This window comes from Pseudophryne corroboree, chromosome 2 (genome assembly GCF_028390025.1).
Source record: "Pseudophryne corroboree isolate aPseCor3 chromosome 2, aPseCor3.hap2, whole genome shotgun sequence".
NCBI lineage: Eukaryota > Metazoa > Chordata > Amphibia > Anura > Myobatrachidae > Pseudophryne > Pseudophryne corroboree.
Window position 1 is genome coordinate 794,554,562 of NC_086445.1, and position 8,692 is coordinate 794,563,253.

Sequence of the window (8,692 nt, forward strand, 5' to 3'; positions counted from 1 at the left end):
ACCCCTCGGGCAGCCGCCCAAGATGAGCCCACCTTCCTTGTGGAGTGGGCCTTTACAGATTTAGGCTGTGGCAGGCCTGCCACAGAATGTGTAAGTTGGATTGTGCTACAGATCCAACGAGCAATCGTCTGCTTAGACGCAGGAGCACCCATCTTGTTGGGTGCATACAATATAAACAACGAGTCAGATTTTCTGACTCCAGCTGTCCTTGCAATATATATTTTCAATGCTCTGACAACGTCCAGTAACTTGGAGTCCTCCAAGTCACTTGTAGCCGCAGGCACTACAATAGGCTGGTTCAGATGAAATGCTGACACCACCTTAGGGAGAAAATGCGGACGAGTCCGCAGTTCCGCCCTGTCCGAATGGAAAATCAGATATGGGCTTTTGTAAGATAAAGCTGCCAGTTCTGACACTCTCCTGGCCGAAGCCAGGGCTAGTAGCATGGTCACTTTCCATGTGAGATATTTCAAATCCACATTTTTTAGTGGTTCAAACCAATGAGATTTTAGAAAGTCCAAAACCACATTGAGATCCCACGGTGCCACTGGAGGCACCACAGGAGGCTGTATATGCAGCACTCCCTTAACAAAAGTCTGGACTTCAGGGACTGAAGCCAATTCTTTCTGGAAGAAAATCGACAGGGCCGAAATTTGAACCTTAATAGATCCCAATTTGAGACCCATAGACAATCCTGATTGCAGGAAATGTAGGAATCGACCCAGATGAAATTCCTCCGTCGGAGCACTCCGATCCTCGCACCACGCAACATATTTTCGCCAAATGCGGTGATAATGTTGCACGGTTACTTCCTTCCTTGCTTTAATCAAAGTAGGAATGACTTCTTCCGGCATGCCTTTTTCCTTTAGGATCCGGCGTTCAACCGCCATGCCGTCAAACGCAGCCGCGGTAAGTCTTGAAACAGACAGGGACCCTGCTGAAGCAAGTCCCTCCTTAGAGGTAGAGGCCACGGATCTTCCGTGATCATCTCTTGAAGTTCCGGGTACCAAGTCCTTCTTGGCCAATCCGGACCACTAGTATCGTTCTTACGCCTCTTTGCCGTATAATTCTCAATACTTTTGGTATGAGAGGCAGAGGAGGAAACACATACACCGACTGGTACACCCAAGGCGTTACCAGCGCGTCCACAGCTATTGCCTGCGGATCTCTTGACCTGGCGCAATACCTGTCCAGTTTTTTGTTGAGGCGAGACGCCATCATGTCCACCATTGGTCTTTCCCAACGGGTTACCAGCATGTGGAAGACTTCTGGATGAAGTCCCCACTCTCCCGGGTGAAGGTCGTGTCTGCTGAGGAAGTCTGCTTCCCAGTTGTCCACTCCCGGGATGAACACTGCTGACAGTGCTATCACATGATTCTCTGCCCAGCGAAGAATCCTTGCAGCTTCTGCCATTGCACTCCTGCTTCTTGTGCCGCCCTGTCTGTTCACATGGGCGACTGCCGTGATGTTGTCCGACTGGATCAACACCGGTTTTCCCTGAAGCAGAGGTTCTGCCTGGCTTAGAGCATTGTAGATTGCTCTTAGTTCCAGAATGTTTATGTGAAGAGACGTTTCCAGGCTCGTCCACACTCCCTGGAAGTTTCTTCCTTGTGTGACTGCTCCCCAGCCTCTCAGGCTGGCGTCCGTGGTCACCAGGATCCAATCCTGTATGCCGAATCTGCGGCCCTCCAATAGATGAGCACTCTGCAACCACCACAGAAGAGATACCCTTTTCCTTGGAGACAGGGTTATCCGCTGGTGCATCTGAAGATGCGACCCTGACCATTTGTCCAACAGATCCCTCTGGAAAATTCTTGCGTGGAATCTGCCGAATGGAATTGCTTCGTAAGAAGCCACCATTTTTCCCAGGACTCTTGTGCATTGATGTACAGACACCTTTCCTGGTTTTAGGAGGTTCCTGACAAGCTCGGATAACTCCTTGGCTTTTTCCTCCGGGAGAAAAACCTTTTTCTGAACCGTGTCCAGAATCATCCCTAGGAACAGCAGACGAGTTGTTGGCATTAACTGGGATTTTGGAATATTCAGAATCCACCCGTGCTGTTTTAGCACTTCTTGAGACAGTGCTAATCCCATCTCTAGCTGTTCTCTGGACCTTGCCCTTATCAGGAGATCGTCCAAGTATGGGATAATTAATACGCCTTTTCTTCGAAGAAGAATCATCATCTCGGCCATTACCTTTGTAAAGACCCGAGGTGCCGTGGACAATCCGAACGGCAGCGTCTGAAACTGATAGTGACAGTTTTGTACGACGAACCTGAGGTACCCCTGGTGTGAGGGGTAAATTGGAACGTGGAGGTACGCATCCTTGATGTCCAAGGATACCATAAAGTCCCCTTCTTCCAGGTTCGCTATCACTGCTCTGAGTGACTCCATCTTGAACTTGAACTTCTTTATGTACAGGTTCAATGACTTCAGATTTAGAATAGGTCTTACCGAGCCATCCGGCTTCGGTACCACAAATAGAGTGGAATAATACCCCTTTCCTTGTTGTAGAAGAGGTACCTTGACTATCACCTGCTGAGAGTACAGCTTGTGAATGGCTTCCAAGACCGTCTCCCTTTCGGAGGGGGACGTTGGTAAAGCAGACTTCAGGAAACGGCGAGGTGGATCTGTCTCTAGTTCCAACCTGTATCCCTGAGATATTATCTGCAGGATCCAGGGATCTACCTGCGAGTGAGCCCACTGCGCGCTGAAATTCTTGAGACGACCACCCACCGCCCCCGAGTCCGCTTGAGAAGCCCCAGCGTCATGCTGAGGCTTTTGTAGAAGCGGGGGAGGGCTTCTGTTCCTGGGAAGGAGCTGCCTGTTGCTGTCTCTTCCCCCTTCCTCTGCCTCGTGGCAGATATGAATATCCCTTTGCTCTCTTGTTTTTAAAGGAACGAAAGGGCTGCGGTTGAAAAGTCGGTGTCTTTTTCTGTTGGGGAGTAACTTGAGGTAAAAAGGTGGATTTCCCGGCTGTAGCCGTGGCCACCAAATCTGATAGACCGACTCCAAATAACTCCTCCCCTTTATACGGCAAAACTTCCGTATGCCGTTTTGAGTCCGCATCGCCTGACCACTGTCGCGTCCATAAACTTCTTCTGGCCGAAATGGACATAGCACTTACCCGTGATGCCAGTGTGCAGATATCCCTCTGTGCATCACGCATATAAAGAAATGCATCCTTTATTTGCTCTAAAGACAGTAAAACATTGTCCCTATCCAGGGTATCAATATTTTCAATCAGGGACTCTGACCAAGCTACTCCAGCACTGCACATCCAGGCTGTCGCTATAGCTGGTCGTAGTATAACACCTGTATGTGTGTATATACTTTTTTGGATATTTTCCATCCTCCTATCTACTGGATCTTTAAGTGCGGCCGTCTCAGGAGAGGGTAACGCCACTTGTTTAGATAAGCGTGTGAGCGCCTTGTCCACCCTAGGAGGTGTTTCCCAGCGCGCCCTAACCTCTGGCGGGAAAGGGTATAAAGCCAATAACTTCTTTGAAATTAGCATCTTTTTATCGGGGGCAACCCACGCTTCATCACACACCTCATTTAGTTCTTCTGATTCAGGAAAAACTATAGGTAGTTTTTTCACACCCCACATAATACCCTGTTTAGTGGTACCTGTAGTATCAGCTAAATGTAACGCCTCCTTCATTGCCAAAATCATATAACGTGTGGCCCTACTGGAAAATACGGTTGATTCGTCACCGTCGCCACTGGAATCAGTGCCTGTGTCTGGGTCTGTGTCGACCGACTGAGGCAAAGGGCGTTTTACAGCCCCTGACGGTGTTTGAGGCGCCTGGACAGGCACTAATTGATTGTCCGGCCGTCTCATGTCGTCAAACGACTGCTTTAGCGTGTTGACACTATCCCGTAATTCCATAAATAAAGGCATCCATTCTGGTGTCGACCCCCTAGGAGGTGACATCCCCATATTTGGCAATTGCTCCGCCTCCACACCAATATCGTCCTCATACATGTCGACACACACGTACCGACACACAGCAGACACACAGGGAATGCTCTTAACGAAGACAGGACCCGACTAGCCCTTTGGGGAGACAGAGGGAGAGTCTGCCAGCACACACCAAAGCGCTATATATATGACAGGGATAGCCTTATAATAAGTGCTCCCTGTATAGCTGCTTTTATAATATAATTTTTGCCACTATTTTGCCCCCCCTCTCTTGTTTTACCCTGTTTCTGTAGTGCAGTGCAGGGGAGAGACCTGGGAGCCGTCCTGACCAGCGGAGCTGTGTAAGGAAAATGGCGCTGTGTGCTGAGGAGATAGGCCCCGCCCCTTTTACGGCGGGCTCGTCTCCCGCTCTTTAGTGGATTCTGGCAGGGGTTAAATATCTCCATATAGCCCCCGGAGGCTATATGTGAGGTATTTTATAGCCAAATAGGTTTTCATTTGCCTCCCAGGGCGCTCCCCTCCCAGCGCCCTGCACCCTCAGTGACTGCCGTGTGAAGTGTGCTGAGAGGAAAATGGCGCACAGCTGCAGTGCTGTGCGCTACCTTTAGAAGACTGAGGAGTCTTCTGCCGCCGATTCTGGACCTCTTCTTGTTTCAGCATCTGCAAGGGGGCCGGCGGCGAGGCTCCGGTGACCATCCAGGCTGTACCTGTGATCGTCCCTCTGGAGCTGATGTCCAGTAGCCAAGAAGCCAATCCATCCTGCACGCAGGTGAGTTCACTTCTTCTCCCCTAAGTCCCTCGTTGCAGTGATCCTGTTGCCAGCAGGACTCACTGTAAAATAAAAAACCTAAGCTAAACTTTTCTAAGCAGCTCTTTAGGAGAGCCACCTAGATTGCACCCTTCTCGGCCGGGCACAAAAATCTAACTGAGGCTTGGAGGAGGGTCATAGGGGGAGGAGCCAGTGCACACCACCTGATCGGAAAGCTTTACTTTTTGTGCCCTGTCTCCTGCGGAGCCGCTATCCCCATGGTCCTTTCAGGAACCCCAGCATCCACTAGGACGATAGAGAAATATTTATTTAAATATGTAAATTTGGGTGACAATATCACATCTAATCTGCATTATGGTGCCCATTTATTAATTTCCAGGTTTTAAACTTGATGATGATCATTTCTTATTGTGGCAATAAGAAATGATGTGCTGCTGTCCTAGCTGTGTGAAAGTGATTGAGAATTCAATAAATTTGCATTCAGTTTCTGGAGCTGGCCTCGCTACTGTGCATGTGCGGTCAGCTGACTATGCATGTGCAAGAGAAGAGTGGCGGGGAGGGATCCTGCAGATCCCTCTCCTGGTACCTTTGGTAGAGTGATTGGCTGACACCATCTAAATATGGCGTTAACTTCCAAGAATCCTTTGAAAATTCTTCATTGAAGACTCCCCCATAGAAACCTATGACAGCTGCTTTTGCAAATGAAAATGGGGGCTATTTCTGCATTATTAGCATGTCGGCAATCCTTGTTCGACCGAACAGTATCCCCCATTCTCATTGTCGACACTATGAACATTTACCAGGAATGATGTATCAGAACAGAGGGCATGCCTACATCAATACACAGCAATCGATACACATGTTTAATACCCCTTTTACACTCGCAGAAAAATCCCGGGATATTGCACGTGAACGCGCATCATCCCGGGATTTTTGTGAGTGTGAATGGGTACAGGGACAATTTCCCGGGACGAGCATCCCGGGATATCAACCCAGGTGTGGACCTGGGTTGAATCCGAGACCGTCCCGGGAAGCTGTGCAGTGTGAACGGGTATACCGGGTCAAGGCGACCCGGCACCCGTTCTCTGCACAGGAGGCGGCGGTGTTTGGAGAAGATTATCTCCAAGCACCGCCTCCGGTAGAATCAGCGGTGACGTCACCGACCCGGCAATATGCCCGGGTCGGGCCGCGAATGTAAAAGGGTCATTCCCGGGAATGTGTCCCGGCAAATATACCGGGACACATTCCCAGGAATGACCCGAAACTGCGAATGTAAAAGGGGTATTATTAATACATCAGCGATTATCTGACCTTATTCTTGGGATCCTTCCTGGGATAAGGCTTCCAGTTATAGGGGAAAGATTATTCCTGGGATTAATTGTCCAGCTCCTGGGAAATACTCCTAGGATTAGTTGTTCATTTACAGAGGAGTAATCCTGGGATAAACCGCCCAGTAACTTTGAAGTACTCCTGGGATCAGTTATCCTTACTGGGGACTACTCTTGTGATCAGCCATCTGGTTACAGGGGAGTACTCCTGGAATCCGGTGTCCACTTACTGGGAAATACTCCTAGGATCAGCCGTCTGGCTACAAGGGAGTACTTCTGGGATCAGCCGTCTGGTTATAGGGGAGTACAGTTACTGAAGAATACTCCTGGGATCAGCTGTACAGTTACTAGGAAGTACACCTGGGATCAGACGTACAGTTACCGAGAAGTATTCCAGGGATCAGCTGTCCGTTTACTGGGAAATACTCTTGAGATCCACTGTCCAGTTACACGGGAGCACTCGTGGGATCAGACGTCTGCTTTTACTGTGGGGTACTACTCCTGGGTTCAGATGTCTGGTTTACTGGAGTAGTCCTGGGATCAGCCGTCCCATTACAAGAGAGTACTCCTGGGTTCAGATGTCTGGTTACTGGGAAGTGCTCCAGGGATCATGTGTGTGGTTACTAGGGAGTACTCCTGGAATCAGCATTCAGTTATTTTCCAAGTTTGACAACGGATAGAACTAAACAGCAACTCTATTCCTTGCGGTGATCCCCTGCTCTGCGATTTGCTGTCTTCTCCTTCCAGCCCAACCAAGCAGTTGCTTCCGTCCCTGGGAGCTCGGGCTGCAGGTGGCCGGCTAGAGGGGAGGGGTAGTGCTTCCCCCCTACACAGAGTACTTTGACAGCGCCATGTTGTTCTCTGCACTCACTTTCTGCTGATGCTTTCTTAAAGGTACCCTCTCTCTAAAAATGCGCCCTAATTCCCCTTATCCAATGCATCTCCTCTTCTATGTCCTCTCTATAAAGTAGATATCCTCCCTCCTCAGCTTCTGTAGATCAGCACTGTGTGGGGTACCCCGGTTTATGCTCCCCCTCAGTTCCCAGCACTCCTCACCACAAGCCTCTGACACCCCCACAGGGGATCCTCCCTGCCTGGCTGCTGTATTCTCACGACACAGGCTTGTTCCTGTTATTGTTTAGTGCGAGGGAAAGCAGATTGCAGCCTCCCAGCCCTGCGCTGCAGTGTAACTCCCCCGTCCCTCCCTGGCACCGCCACGCCGAGCTCCGGCAGTGTAGCCCGACAGACACCGATGTGGGTTTGGGCGGTCAGGTCACTGCTCAGTCTCCCTGGGGCACAGACATCGGCGGGACAGCTCTGGCAGAGCTTACAAGTTAATCAGATGCTGTCTGTTCTGTCTGCATTGTGCTTCTTGCCCAGAACCTGACCTTCCCTGCCCGCCACTCACTCTCCGTCCACGCGTGTCCCCAGGTTCCCTCTTCCCTCGTCGCAGGAAAGTCTCTCCTTACTATAGCAGCTTGTCAGCCAGGCAGGCACCGCGCTCTACCCATAAGGCCAGAGAACCGCAATTACCATAGAGCTCCTGTGAGTTGTCTCTCTGCAGGCGGCCCGATCATTGCGAGCACGCTGTGCCCTACATACAGACTGACAGCTCTCGGGGAGAGGAACCCTCCAGCTCTCTGTAATGGTGGCCATAATAAGGGTACCATTGGCTATAGTTATATATACACAAAATATATAGTGCTGCAGGACTCTTGTGGCGCCATGTAAATAAAGAATAATAATATATATCTATATATAGATGGATACATAATGAGGGCAGAATTTATGGAGAATGAGAACACGTCACGATAGGGTAGCATCTAGATTTGTGGAAAGGACCTTTCCCATAATGCACTGGGTCAATGTCACAAATGAATTGGAATACTAACTTGTGGCGAGCGAAGCAGAGCGCAGCGAGCGACACATGGGGCCTGAAGCATTGCGAGCAAAGCAAACCCGCAAGGGTACAATGCAGCATAAATAAAACAAAATACCCTACAACAAAGAGAGTGGAGAAAACATTAACATGCTGTAGAGGCAGAAGAGAACTTGTGCCCCCACTTGATGTCACATCTGGGTCCTTTCCATGACTGGAAAATAGACAGACACTCCAGATAAAGGCAAGGACAAAGCACAAAGAGCTAGTTGCACCAGTGGTGGAACTGCTTTCTGTCACCTGTATTGTTAGACGGAACTAGTTTCCTCTCTGCTGTAGCCCTGACTCTGACATTGCCCTAACAGGTGCCCAACCTTTTCCCGGGGTGGAGGCTGCCCAGCTGCTGCAGGACGCAGGTCTGTGTTCTTTATGCACAGTGCATAGATGCTCCTGAGTCACCTCAGCGTTGTTACATATACCATCCATGAAACTAAGGAGGTGACTTAGGCGCAGCTCTCTGTGCCTCTGCGCTGTATGTGCATGCGGAACAGAGTAGAAGGCCCAGTAGGATATATCGTACAATTCGGAATCAGCCCCACAATACTGATTTCCTCTTGCCTAAAACTCCTAATATACCCAAATTAACAGAAAAGGGTAGAAAAGGTTCCTATTACCCATGCTGGAGCTGGGTTCTCACGCACCTGAGCCCAGGCAGGAAGCGCATGCAACCGGGTGTACTATGTTATACCGACGCTTGGGATCCCGAGCAACGGCATGCCGGCAGCAGGGCG

General features: G+C 49.9%; 1 protein-coding gene across 2 annotated transcripts in view; it reads right to left on the reverse strand.

Moving 5' to 3' along the window:
* The window catches only part of BCOR (BCL6 corepressor), a 189,360-nt gene extending 181,779 nt beyond the window's left edge, over nucleotides 1-7,581 (reverse strand). For both annotated transcript variants that reach the window (XM_063955581.1, XM_063955580.1), the window contains exon 1: nucleotides 6,006-7,581. The gene's annotated coding sequence lies outside the window, so the exon portion shown is untranslated. The remainder of the gene's footprint in view (nucleotides 1-6,005) is intronic.
* Between the last annotated feature and the right edge of the window lie 1,111 nt (nucleotides 7,582-8,692).